The sequence below is a fragment of the Gadus chalcogrammus genome, chromosome 10, assembly GCF_026213295.1.
Source record: "Gadus chalcogrammus isolate NIFS_2021 chromosome 10, NIFS_Gcha_1.0, whole genome shotgun sequence".
NCBI classification, from domain to species: domain Eukaryota; kingdom Metazoa; phylum Chordata; class Actinopteri; order Gadiformes; family Gadidae; genus Gadus; species Gadus chalcogrammus.
Genome location: NC_079421.1, coordinates 12,828,518 through 12,843,554, shown reverse-complemented (window position 1 = coordinate 12,843,554; position 15,037 = coordinate 12,828,518).

Below are 15,037 nucleotides of genomic sequence, written 5' to 3'. Positions count from 1 at the left end.
CGAGAGAGAGAGAGAGAGAGAGAGAGAGAGAACGAGAGAGAACGAGAGAGAGCGGGATAAGGTGATAAGAGACTTATCCAGAAAGACGGGCGCGTCGACCCAGAATGCAACGCCCCCTGCTGGGTTCAAACCCCATCCGTTCCTTTCATGAGGACCAACCCCCCCCCCCCCCCCCCACACACACACCACCCGGCCTGTCCAGCCTCGTCCATTAACACCCGGGCAACACTTGGGTTTTCCTGCCTCCTACTTCGGCCTCATCCATCTTTCATGCCGCTTAGCGCCCGGCCCTCAAACTACACGGGTACGGCTGCATTAGAGCACATGTTCCAGGAACGCCGCAAACGCGTTCCGGCCCCAGGGGCAGCAGGGGTGGCGCCGGTAGAGGCGGAGGGGACCCGGGGGGGAGGTGTGGAGGGTACTGCGGACCCGGGGAAGCGGGGCCGTGTAAGGCGGTGCGTGGAGTGCTGTGAAACACCACACAACACACCAGGGCTTAGTGGGAGGAGGAGGGGGGGGGGGGGGGGGGTGGTGGTGGTCTGTGTTGAGGCATATGCGGAGTGAAGGAAGTGGCGTTAGAGAGCGGGCTAACTTGTCGTGATTCGCCGGCGTAGCCCCGGTCCGTTTTCATAACGCATTACAGCCACCAGTGAGAAGAGAGAGAGAGAGAGAGAGAGAGAGAGAGAGAGAGAGAGAGAGAGAGAGAGAGAGAGAGAGAGAGAGAGAGAGAGAGAGAGAGAGAGAGAGAGAGAGAGAGAGAGAGAGAGAGAGAGAGAGAGAGAGAGAGAGAGAGAGAGAGAGAGAACGCAATAAAACATAGTGGATGTGTGCTGTGATAAGGACGAAGGGGAGTAGAGAGAAGAGGGGAGAGTGAGATATGGGAGGAGAGAGAGTTTGTGGAGTGGAGAGAGAGAGATAGCGTTTCAGACAAGATACGGGGGGGGGGGAGACTGGGTGACAGGGACGCAGATCAGGGAGGTGGATAAAAGGAGATGGGATGCGATGATAAAACAAGGCGGCATGCCGGCGAGAGATGGGGAGAGATGATTTAGTCACAAACTTTCAGAGCCGCTGTGCATGGGTGTGTGTGTGTGTGAGTGTGTGGTCGTTTGAAGCGCCTGTGGCTTTGTTCTTTCGTGTGTGTGTGTGCGTGCGTGTGTGCGTGTCCATGCATGATTGTTGCCATGAGATTGGCGAGGAGCCTGGCGCTGGAGCCTTATCTTTGATGCATGATGCTGACTGTGTGCGGTGTGTGTTTGTGTGCGTCCTCATCACTCATAGTTATGCATGCGTGTTCATCACTCGTGTGCGTGGATGTGTGTGCGCGCATTAGTTTTAATGCGCGTGTGTGTAAAACGGGGTGAAAGGCCTCTCAGTTTCAGCACCAGCTGGTTGATGGGAGTCGGGGGGGCCAAACGGCCTGGGGGCACCGCTGGCCTTGTTTCTCACACACACACACACACACACACACACACACACACACACACACACACACACACACACACACACACACACACACACACACACACACACACACACACACACACACACAGGAAGTTTAACCAGCTGCTCTAAGCAGACACTGCAATCTAAATGTAAGGGAAAAACAAGGGTGCATCGACAGCGAATTAGTGAAATATTAATGGTGAACCTCCTTCCTATTAGCAACAACCTTGCACAAGAGTGATGGTAAGAACACGCCAGTACGCCGTATTAATGGGCCACGTCAATTATTAAACAGGAGTGCTTTGGAGACCATTTACAATCCGCCATTATAACTTTGCTTCAGAAAAGTCCTCCTCACACAGTGGGAATGGATGGAGGCTCCTTGGGAGCAACCGGGGGTCCCCCGAACCCTGGATGATGGACAGGCCTGCCTATAGACACAGTGTCCACAGAATGAAGGCTGTCAGCAAGAGATTGAGCGTCGGAGAGCGAGGGAGCGAGAGCGAGAGACAGATTGAGGTGGGAGAAGGGCAAGAGATCCAGAGAGCAAGGGAACCAGATAGATGGTACGAGTAGGACCACAGGCGAACGCCAGAAAGACAGTAACAGTTGGATGAATGTGGTTCATAGCGAGGCTGAGCGGCTGCCGGATGATGTGCACGGAGCCTGCGGTGGGCTGTTGTGATTTGGACAAGAGGCACAACAGGAGGGCCAGACGGAGAGAGGGGGGGGAGGCAGGGAGGGAGGGAGGGGAGAGTGCCAGGGAGGGGAGAGAGCCAGGGAGGGAGGGAGGGGGGGGGGGGGGGGGGGGAGACAGGGAGAGGTGGGAGGGAGGGAGGGAGGGAGGGAGGGAGAGGGGGGGAGAGTGCCAGGGAGGGGAGAGAGCCAGGGAGGGAGGGGGGGGAGAGACGGGGAGGGAGGGAGGGAGGGAGGGGAGAGTGGCAGGGAGGGAGGAAGGGAGGGGAGAGAGCTCCAGGGAGGGAGGTAGGGAGGGGAAAGGTATAGGCGCCAGTCCGTTGCTTCTGTTTTGTGTGCAGGTGTTTGTGGCGTGCGTGTGTGCATGCACATCAGAGTGGCGCTGAATGGAGATGAATAGAGGCACATTACTGTAGAAACACTAAGGGGCCCGGTAGCCACACGCTAAATCTTTAATCAGGCATTAATAAAAACAATATCAATGCTGGCCGCCTGAGGAGGTGAGCAACACACACCTCGCTGAATCTTGGAGCGTGGGACGCACACACACACGCAAACATTCACAAAGCCATAAACAAGCCCATTGCTTTCTTTTCATTTTTCCCAGGTAAGTGCGTGCAGCGGCCGTCCGTCCATCCATCTCCCTCCTCCTTTATTGCCTTTCCTCTGTCTGTCCGTCTGCGCTGAATCAATATAACCAGTGGCCTTTCTCCTCTTATATCTCTTCATACCAACCGGCAGCAGCAGCACAACCCAGCCCCCCCGACAAGAAGGTGAGAGCACAAAGATTATCGACCGGTCGTATCGAGCGCAAGCACAAACACCAACACACGCACAGACCCACACGCACCGCACACCGACTAGCTAATAACCGTTTTTGCATGTCATTGATGTAGATGAAACACAAACTGGAACACACACACACACACACACACACACACACACACACACACACACACACACACACACACACACACACTAAACCAGGTAAAGAACAAAACAGGCGTCTGGAAACACGGCGAGCTGAAAGGCGGCGCTGGTGGCACAAAGGTAAATCCACTCAGCGGTCGTCTGAAGGCGCAGCGGCTTTCAGAAATAAATACATGAATAAATAATGAAATAAAGGGAGAGGACGTCGGCGTGGGTCAAGGTGCTGTGGGCACCGCTGCTCGAGAAAGAGAATGTACGCAGAGAGAATCAGGGGCGGGGGGGGCGGGGGGACAGGAGCAGAATGGGAGAGGAGGAGGAGGCGAAAGACAAAAGATGGACACCCAAATGGTGCCTTGGTGGGGGAGAAGTAAAAGTTCAATAAAAATAATGAATCATAAGAGGAGTGTAGGAGTTGTCGAAAGTGTCTCTCTTTCTCTCCCTCACCACCGAGCTCTCTTTTTCTCCGTCTACCTGTGTGTGTGTGTGTGTGTGTGTGTGTGTGTGTGTGTGTGTGTGTGTGTGTGTGTGTGTGTGTGTGTGTGTGTGTGTGTGTGTGTGTGTGTGTGTGTGTGTGAGTGAGACAGGAACAGGCGTGAGAGTAAGATGATGAAAGAAGGTGTGAAAGCCTACACAGGGTCCTCAGAAGACAGCATAATGATGGTGGAGGATGTCTGGATGTTCCTTGGAAAGTAAGTATAATAAAAACACAAAAAAGAGAAAGCAGTGGCGATGGGGAATGGCGTGGAGAGACGGAGGGAGGAGGAGGAGGAGGAGGAGAGGGCTTTACATTGAGGGAACAATAGCAGTGTGGAAAAATTATTGGGTTGGATAGGGTTTGGAGGGGACGTAATGTGTGCGAAAATGAGAGGGAAGAAAGAGGATGAGAAGAAAAGTTTGGACAAAAAGATGTGTTATGTTGTATTTTTGTGTAACACTGTCGTTGTATTAATCCTTGGCCTACATACACGATTGGAGCAAGCTTTGAATGTGTGAGTCGAAAGGGTTTGAAAGCATGCAAGTGTGTGTGTGTACGTGTACGTGTGTGTGCATGTATGTGTGTGATGGTGTATGTGTGTGTGTGAGTGTGTGTGTGTGTGTTTGTACGTGTGTGTTCTGTGTGTGTGGAGAAAGAGAGAACGGATCACGCAGCGATAACATTACACTCCTTAATTCCTAATTAATCCGTCTAAACGGGATTACGGCACAGAGCATGACGACAGCAGCTTTGTGCCATCATTCGCCCCCCCCCCCCCCCCCCCCACTCCTCTACTGTGTGTGTGTGTCTCTCTCCAAGATGTGTGTGTGTGTGTGCGCGTGCATGCGTTTGTCTAAGTGTGCACGTTGTGTTTTAATGCCACTTCGGCTATGTTTCAGCGCCGGTCTCAGAAGGCCGGCCTGTCCTCGGTCACTTGATGTTGGCAAATGAAACTGACAGAGCAAGAGGTCCCCTATGACACACACACACACACACACACACACACACACACAGGACCACAGGTCTGGCAGTAGGGCTTATGAATTATTGTGCTGAGAGGCGAAGAGTCGGGGCATTACTTTACACAGTTTAGGCAGGGACTCGCGGGGACACAGATGCGCTTTACGCGACAGACGCTTGCCATCCCATTGCACCACACAAACGCGCGCGCCCCCGCACGTGCGCACGCGTGCTGTCACACACACAAACACACACACACACACATATGCGCATACGTCGCAGAGAGGGAAACTGTCAAAGTGCTGGTGCCCCCACCCTCTCCCATCCTCAAACCTGATGCAGTGCGACGCACCCTCCCTGTATTTCACCCAGTTGCAGGATGAAACTTTGAGAAAACACACACACTCTGACACACACGCACACGCACTTGAAAACAATTTGCTGATGAACAAGTGTCATTGTCCCCGGTATAGTGAGCTGCGATAAACACTTCAGCGCGTAAGCACCTCCATTTCCTCCCATTTCAATTGATTAGCCACTTATGAAGATACTATATATACACCGTCGCTATTCTGGGAAAACCAACTTCCTGTTCCTGCCTGGTGTGTCAAAAGTGCGGGCACAGATTCCCAGTGTACTTCTTCGTCTAGTTTATGCCCAGAGCCTGCATTCAATTAAATAAGAGCCTAGAAACCGATAGACAGGACGTGAACATATTGCAAATATCGGACCAAAACCATCACGATCTAATTGCATAATAACAATAATATGGACAGCGTGAGCTGCAATCTGGACGGTATACGCTCTTAAAAACGTAATACTGTTCCGTCTCAGTGTATTAGCCGGCAGCCTTATCGAAGTCTCTAGCACCCATCCGGGCTGACATATCCAGCCTTGAAAAAGAACCATGGCGTGAGTAAACGGGTGAACATTACCATGCAGTGTGAGTGGGCAGGCGCTCACATCGCCGCCTGGCCCCCACTATCACACCGACACACTGCCTGACAGCAGCCAGCCAGATCAGCACCATGGCTAGCACCCCCTCGCCGGAGACAGCTGCCCAGATGAAACACAGCCGCAGAAGCACCGCTGACAGCCCACAGGACCAGCCCAAGCTGCCCGGACTGATAGCAAAAACACCATCATCTTGTTTCCCCCCCACTGAAGGGCCCCCCCCCACACACACACACACACACACAAACAAGCACCTCACATTAGATGATGTGGAAGTAGCTACTGCTTCTTATGTGCGAGTGCTCAACGAAAGGAGACTGCTTCTGTAGTTAGGCATTGTGTTTTTTGGTCCGAGCCTTGTATTGTGCTTTTTACAGCCTAACAAAATGATGCATGTTGTTGAATATTGCACGTTGCTTGTTAACAGAGGCCAGGCTGCGGGAAAGTGGTTGGCGGCAGGGGGGAAGGGGTGTGTGTGTGTGTGTGTGTGTGTGTGTGTGTGTGTGTGTGTGTGTGTGTGTGTGTGTGTGTGTGTGTTGCATGCTTTCCTGCATTCCGCGGCTCAGTGGAGCCAAGCGGAGTCTTGTGGATGCCTCTAAGTGCTATGCAGTATTAACCAGCCGGTCTCTAAGGAGGCACAATGCAGTTCTCAGTGTGTGTGTGTGTGTGTGTGTGTGTGTGTGTGTGTGTGTGTGTGTGTGTGTGTGTGTGTGTGTGTGTGTGTGTGTGTGTGTGTGTGTGTGTGTGTGTGTGTGTGTGTGTGTGTGTGTGTGTGTGTGTGTGGACCGACAGGCTAACGGCTCAGTGAAGAAGGCCCCCAAGCCTTAAATTAAGAAAGGATTGAGAGATATCGGGGTGAAAGAGGGACAATTAAAAAATAGAAATAAAACCTAGAGATAAGTGTGTCTTTGTGCATGATTGCATGTACACAGACAGACAGACAGACAGACAGACGGAAGATTTGCATGAGGCAAAGCGTATTGCGGGGGGTTTCGATTGAGATGGACGCCGGTCCATGCGTCCTGGCGCGTCTGAAGGGCAGCGGAGGCGGAGACAGGCAGAGGGCACCCGGAGAACGCCTGATGCAAACCAGCAGAGAGGGGCGTCAACACAGGCGGGAAGGCTCCCTGAACTTCGCCCGTCTCTCCGGCTGAATGCACAACAAGCCAGACGGACGCCGCCACGCATTCAAAGGGATGGGTCGTCCACCCGCGACCCCCAAATGCCAACCGCTCCAACCCCAATCCACCCACCCCCCACCGACCAAACTAGGAGCAGGCCAAACGCGGGAGTAGTTCCAGGTCACCTGTTTCAGTTTTGTTGTTGTTGTTGTATGCCCTGCAGTGTCGTTCCCCTACAGAGCAGTTGGGTCTAATCAGCTCCAACAGCAGCCAACATACGTCAGCCGTCCCCGTACCCCCCTCTCCCCCTCCCATCCACTCGTCTGATAGCTCCCTCCATCTTGCCGCCTCGCAATTTTTTGCTCCTCCCGACACCCAATCCCTCTCCGGATCTCTCCTGGCGGTGACAAACCCGTCTTTACCATTTTAAGTGAGCCTACGTCCTTTGCTGGTCTCCCTCTCTCTCCGTCTCTCTCTCTCTCACTCCTCCTCTCTCGCCCCCCCCCCCCCCAATCACTCGGGGCTCACTTTCACACAGCGCCGGTATTCATTTGTCACAGAGCCACAGGCTCTCCCCCCCCGCTCATGTCGCATCACTTTTCCCCCCCCCCGTTTTTTTATTTATTTGTCCCATTTCTCCCGGTCTGATTAATTCCACCCCTTTCCCCCTCATTCCTTTCCCCTTGCCAACTCCATCCGTCTTCACATCCGGCGCACGCAGATTAAGTCTTTATCCCGCGCCGTCTCTGCGGCCATAATCGCTTCTTCCTTTGTCTTTGTCTTTCTCAATCTGTCTGGCTGTCTCCGGCTCTCCCACCCTCTCCGCGGTCCATCCCATTTGGTGTTGTTTGAAGTGCTATGAATCTTCCAGGCCCAGGGACCCGGGGAGAGAAAGCCCAAAGATAGAGGCGAGGGGTAGGGGGGGCTTACCGTAAAAGTTGCCAAAGTAGAAACTTCTGGGAAAACAAACTTCCGCTGTGTCATGTGTGTGCATGTGTGTGTGTGTGTGTGTGAGTGATATATATTTCGCTCCCGCACGGTGCAGGCCTAAACCAATTCCTGAAGAGAACTTTAGATGTCTTGAGGTGTTCCGGCGTGTTTGCTGCTGCTGACGCGTAGCTAACAAGTGTTGCGCGGCTGCCAGACAAACTCCTAACAACGGTGGAGAGGAAATCAAAGACGAACAAACAGCACGCACACATACACACAAACACACACACACACCTTCCCTGCACTGCGCTTCACACCCACACGTTGCAAACACAACGCTGGCTGAAAGTGCTGGCGCCGAATGTGTCAGTCATCTATGGATCCCTTTTATTTTTTTTCAGATATATTTTAAAGGAGGAATTCAACCCATTACTGTTTTCAGAAAGATATAAAAAAAAAAAAGTGGAGGATGGCCTAGATGCCAAAAGCAGAATCTCATTAAAGTGGCACCCAGGGAAAGCGAGCATCGCTCAGCTGGGTTCTGGACGAGATAAGGCCACGCATCAGGAAGAACGGTGCAGCGGTCTCCGTGGTGACGCTCACTCCCCTCCCTCCCTCCCTCGTGCCGGGGGTCGACACTCGTCACCAGGTCTCCCCCCAGTGACAGACCCCCACTGGGGGGGGAGGGGGGTCCGTCACTTCCTCCAGCTCTCCTTCTCTTTGGCGGATGGACACCATCGCCCCCACCACCAACGCCTCTCCCCTCTCTCCCCCCTCTCCCTGCCTCCCTGGTTCGAGTCGTGTGTGTCCCATGGCGCCACTCAGTCTCAGGTTCTGCCCGTTAGGTATGCCGAGCCCAGAGATGATGAGCGCAGAGGGAGTTGGGGGGGGGGGGGGGGGGGAGATGAAGGAGGAGATGTAAAGGCAGGAGGTGGGTGGGGAGCAGAAGCAGGGGAGGGAGGGAGGGAGGGAGGGAGAGAGAGGAGGGAGGCTGTGTGGGTGCAGTGGTGGTTCTGTGTTTGGAGGGAGGGGGGGGGAGAGAGAGGGTGAGATGAAGGGGGTGGTAGCAAGGAAATGCCATGCATTATTGAACAGACAGAGTGGAGTTTTTAAGGATAAATGTGAAAGCGTAGCTAGGGACAACCTTCTTCCTTACCCACTCCTTCTCTCCCCCACACGTCTCCTCCCCCGCGAGGGCGAGCGCCATCTCTTATTCAGCAGGTAGGTTAAAAATTAAGAACATCGGGGAGGGGGGGGGAGGAGGACGGCAGGGGCGTGTGGGAGAACCGGTACCTGAAAGTGGCCGAAATGAAGGCAAATGTCTGCAGGGAATTGACTTGAGTGCTAATCCAGCTCAAAGCTTCTTGCTTTGATTGGGGAGAGTGAGGGAGAGGGAGAGAGAGAGAGAGACCGTTTCCATGCGGCACAGAGTGTAGTGGCACATAGCGTGGTGAAAAATTAAGGTGTCTGGTGGGCAGAGCCGGTTTCAGGACGCACATCACACCACGCACAGAGAGACACAGAGGAATTAAGCCGGTACACACACACACACACTTTCAGAAATATTAAATGTTCAGTGCACCCACGCACAAATGTGAATGACGATGTACGTGTATGGGCAAGCAGGGTCTGATTGCATCACTTGCGTGCATAGAAGTGTAACATAAACAACAACGACAAGCGCGCACACACGCACACACACACAAACACGGTTGTTGTCATGCTGCAAATTAAGGTCAGAAAATGGAGCGTGGCCTGATCCTTCTAGCCTGGTAAATACCACCGGTGTCTGGTGTAAAATGCCACTGGGCCAGCCACACTGCTCCGGCTCCACTACCGCTGGCCAGGGGCCACGGGACGCCAGGGGCCATAAAAGTTGGGCACCCGTCGGAGCACTCATACACACACACACACACACACACATCAAGCACCACACAGTGCCTCATTCAGGGATATAATGTCCTTCTTCCGTAATAAAACATGATAATGTGTGCCATAGGAGGCCTGGGAGTGTGCAGAAAGGCTGTGAACGCTATAAATGTGGAATTGATCGTTTTAATATGTGCGGCTGCCAGAGGACTGAGCGTGTGAGCCAGTGTGTGGAAGTCATCGGTATAATGGTGCTGATATAGTGGACTAATAGCTCTGAAGCGAGCCAGACGGGCCATGTGCACCTCAGGTCGCCCCATTCAGAGACGGGAAGTCTCACTAACATACCGTCGGGCCCCTCGACCCAAATTGCCATACCTAAACCTATGAAACGCATCGTCCCGTCTCGTGATGTGAAGCGAGACACTCCGTACACTGCTGTAGAGCCACTGTGACCTGGAGCACATCGGAAAAAATCGGAAGTGACTTGCTCCTGCTCGACACGGATGACTTGCAAAAAAACATGACGGGGAAATGGATGCCAGGGAATTGGGGTGTGCAGCGCTCCAGTCTCCCCCGCATCCTATCTCCGCTCACACCGCCCATCACAAGCATCTGGTCTCCCTCCTGACGAGAACCCCTTTCAAAGGCTTTGATACGGGAGACAGGGAGAGGAGGTGAGTGTGAGTGTGTGTGTGTGTGATGCGGGGGCGTTTGTTTATGTTGGCAGAATGGGGGGAGCTGGCGAGGCAGCGGGGGGGGGGGGGGGGGGCAGGGGTTATAGGGAAAGGGGGTTAATGCCGCTATCTTGTCATCTCTACCTTTGAAGTTGTTGCTCTTTACTGCTTTGATTAGAGTTTTTTATTTTTTCTTCTCCTCAAATCCCTTGCTATCGGTGACATCAAAGTCTGGGCGTAGACTGCTGTGAGCGCATTAGAGTGTGTTGGGGAGGGGGGGGGAGAGCTAGAGTGAGAGAGAGAGAGAGAGTGAGAGCGAGAGAAAGCAAGAGAAAGAGAGAGAGAGCGATAGAGAGAGCAAGAGAGAGCTGAAGACTTCTCTGCCTGGAGCCGGCGTCTGAGTGGCCTATAGTAGGTTAATCTATCTCCCGCTCTTAACCTCCGTCTCAGGCTATCTCCCGCTCTCCTTATTTGGTCACGCTATCCGTATCCATGTTATTCTCGATTTACATGCTTTCTAAACATAGATGTAAACAGGATCCCCCGGGCCTGCACAAATAAAAAGGGTAATTTTCCGAAATCAACATTTTTTAAGACACATGCGCACACTGTCGACATACAAGTATGAGTATATCAGATAGAGACATGGAGAGAGACGTGGTAAGGGCTGAACCGGGACCAGTGTCCCATTATTGGAAAATGATGTACGACGGGGCTGTTGCTGCGACCATGTCGAAGCCAAGGTTGTTTACCACCGTCAAAGTACATTGTTTTACAATAACGGGACAGCTCAGAGTGGTTTATCCGCCCCTACCAGTTTACGACAAATATCGTCTATGAGTTACTTACATCTATAACGTTATGGGGTTGTTGTTGTTTTACAGTTTTTGGGGCGTGCAGGTAAACACATTGTTGTTGTGAAACTTGGAATTAAAGCCCTTTGATTTGGAAACAGAGGTGAGGTGTCCCGAACCACGACGTCGGTGACCAATCAGAATCAAGCATCTCACAGTACTGCGGTATAAAACCGAGATAACACACATCCCAATCCTTGACTCGATTAGACGTTCCCGCTTGGCCCCGCCAGGAGCCTCTCGTCACGGACCCCTGGGGACCCTGACGACGCCCACACACGGCTCCTGGGGGAGGGAATTAGCCAGGATAAGCAACGGCTCAGGTTGCCGGGGGAAACACACAAACACGACGCGGCGAGCGGCGTCCCCGGGCGCTCAGCCGTCACAGCTCACGGGAACGTTTGAACGGCGTCGACGGCACGGAGGACGCCGCCGTGGTGAGCAGCGACCCGCTGGCCCCATCAGCGGCTGGCTGGCTGGCTGACTGACGGGAAGGCTGGCAGGGAGCGCAGCCGAGTGGGGAGAGGAGACAAGACGCCTCGCCTTCATTTGAACCGATAACCACCAGGGAGAGAGCGCGGGATAATCTCCACGAAGGAGAAAAGGCGGCGGGGAGATTAGCCGCACACGGGCGTAATGCGGCGGGCAAGACTACCCTTATTTCATTTGCATGTAAAACAGAGAGGATGGGGGGGTGGCGTTGGCGGAGGGGGGGGGGGGGGGGGGTGAAGGATGGAGCGAACACACAGGGGGGAGGACAAAGGCACGCATTGGATGGGTGTCCGCGGGCGCTGGTGTGCGCGCAGAGCGCTGTTGGCAGGAGGGCTAGATGCGAGCTCCTGCACAGATGTGTTGCAACCTGATAAGGCCGGATGAATGAGTGGCGTTTGGCGGTTTTTCTTCTGTGTGTGCGTTTTCTCTTTGCGAAAGGGCCCAGAAGCCGTCGCTGTGCTCACAACACGCACGGGCAGGCGTGCGGGGGGGGGGGGGGGGGGATTAGGGGTGAGGCAAAGCAAACCTGAAGCACTGCTAATGCAGAGGCTTACGGAGTATAGAGGAGCTCAGATACTGCGCTGGGATCAGGTATGCACTCACAACACACTCTAATTTCCCAACACATCCTTCACAAAAACAACTCATCTCCCCTTCCAGAAGCGTCGTGCGAGATAGACTGAGTGGAGCATGAGCGAGTCAGGTTATAGCCCCACACGGCACACGGCACCCTAGTGTCGCACCGCATCCAACTCGTGGTAAGATGCAAACATTGATTCATCTTCGCTCCATGTTATTTTGGACAAACAGGCACGCCGCAAGTTTTGCTTGTGAGCCTCCAGAGTTCCCGTCGGCACGGTTCCCTGGGAACCAGGCTCAAAAGATGCTTGGTAGGACGCCGTGCACGCACGCGCACACACACACACACACACACACACACACACACACACACACACACACACACACACACACACACACACACACACACACACACACACACACACACACACACACACACCTTTGTAAGAACCACAATGACAGGGTATATCCATCCAGGCTTGTGGATACAATGCAAGTTAGAACTGAGCATGCATAAGGGGGGGACATCCAAAGACCAAAGGAGAGGGTAGAGAACGTGTGCACAGAAGCCTTCCCTCTGTTGAACATTGCTGTCTGTTCCTCTCCTCAGCATTAACGTTCCTTTGGCAGTAGACCGCCTCTGTGCAGTCCCAGCCCAACACCACGTGATTTAGGACCACCGCTGTGGGTAACACTGCAGCACACACACAAAAACACACACACACACAACTTCAAAAGTAACTTCTAATCTAGGCACAACATTGATCATCTGGAGAGTCCTGCTCCCTATTTAGTCAGCTTTCCTTATTAGATGCCTTTCTAAGCAGCTCTCTGGTGACTGTGTTAGTAAACCTAAACTCTCATTTAAGGACACACTCACGCACGCACGCACAAAAACAAACACATAAACCTGGAGGCAGTATACAATTTCAAGTTTGGAATAAACCGAATGTGTGTGTGCTTGTGTTAGTATGTGTGTCATCAGTGTGCGTGTGTGTGTCTGAGTGGGTGTTTGTGATGTTGGTGGGGGACGACAATAGACAAAACAAACAAGCAGCAAACAGGATATGTTTATGGGCACACCAAAGTCCTTCCCGTTCTCGTTCTCTTCTGCAGATCTCCAGAACAATTCTCCGGAGGGGCCTGTCGCCTCCGTCAACACAGGCACCGCCGCGGGCTGAGTACAATCGAAACGCTCGCCCAAGACATCTTACACATCGGCACCATTTCCTCTCTGGCAGTCCAATAATCAATTTGGCCCCTGGCCTGCAGAAACCCATCATGACGAACAGAGTGTGTGTGTGTGTGTGTGTGTGTGTGTGTGTGTGTGTGTGTGTGTGTGTGTGTGTGTGTGTGTGTGTGTGTGTGTGTGTGTGTGTGTGTGTGTGTGTGTGTGTGTGTGTGTGTGTGTGTGTGTGTGTGTGTGTGTGTACACACTTAGGTGGGGTACCCGACCAACATCACCAGTCCAACCCAAACCGAGCATATCAGTAGTGTAAACAACACAGATGGATAATAATGACTTACATTACGTAAGTCATTACAAATCACATTTCGATTTAATAGCGCTCTTGGCGCTATTAAATCGAATTTGACGCCACTACGTTCGCACACACGAATAACACAAGCGGACACACACACACAGTGTTCCTGGCACTATCTACCCCACTCCAACATTCTCCTGCTAATTGGGCTTTCTGAGGTACCAACATCAAACGCCTGAGATATCAAACGCACAACTTGGACAGAAACATAAAGACTGAACATCACAGAACAGGGTGACGCTAAGAAGGCAAAACGGAGGACACACACACACACACACACACACACACACACACACACACACACACGAGGGAGTGAAAAGAATACAGCCTTAAAAGAGAAGTGAGTCTCACACATCAGTCTTGAGATTAACATCCAGTCTGAAAACGGACATGCTCAGATCTGGGTGAACGGGGTGTTTCACTTGATGTTGCCACATATTTGTTTCAACTAATCACGATGCTGGAGGCAGGGATGTGTAACAACGTTATTTGCAAACACACACTGGGCCAGCACTAGTAAACTGTGGAAAAGTGCCTGTAAAGGCTTCAAATCAACGAGATGCAGCACGGACACCATAGCAATACACCTATTAATTCCTATACTAAAACTCCATTCACTTGTGCCAATGAGCGTTACTTCGGGGGGAACCTCCGTAACGAAACTCACTCTGCGCGTTTCTGAGCAAGGCTCGGTGTTGTTCCCCCCCCACAGAAGTTCTTCTATAACGCTGCAGGACCGCCGGATCAGAGACTTAAGAGAAGACAATGGACGTGAGATTTGCAATTATCCGGAGGCGAATTGCACCCGTTGTCCCGGAACACCAGGGAATGTAGACTCTAAATGTTGAGGAGCCCGTCAAGGCATCAGCCTGTCCGACCGATAGCGCTATAACCGGTCCGTGTTACAAAAGCTGCAATATCAAAAGATAAATAATAAAAAGAAAAACTGATAATGGATTGTCAGAGTGGTTTGTGGTGCGGAAGGCTGCTAACGATGATTAAAAGCCAACGAGAAGGAAGAAATAAAAAGAGGATTTATTGCACGAACAATTAACTGAACGCATCCGACGGGAGATTTCAGAGCAGGGGCTTGTGTGTGCGGGGCTGTGACGCGCTGGCTGTAATCATTCAACCCCACTCACACAAACCCGCCTCAATAAGCAAACGCAGCGAGGGGTCCCCATTAAACAAGCAGTGTGTTGAGATTTTCCGGAGAACTGGAAATGTCTGCTTGACGTGAAGTTAGAAAAACCACAACTCTGTGACAGGCCAATCATCGCGGACCCCCCGCAAACACTCTCACAGAAGCTGGCGTCGCCACTGAAAGACAATACAAACATGTTTTCTCATAGCTGGAAATTGCACGACGGATCGGAACATGCTTTCATCAAAGCAGCAAACACTGCCTGGCAGCGCGGTAGCTCGTGCCACTGGATTAACCAGCAGGCAGCTCACAAAGCGCTAGGAGATCATTTGTTGGAGCAAAATAAAGGCTCACCACAGGGGAGGC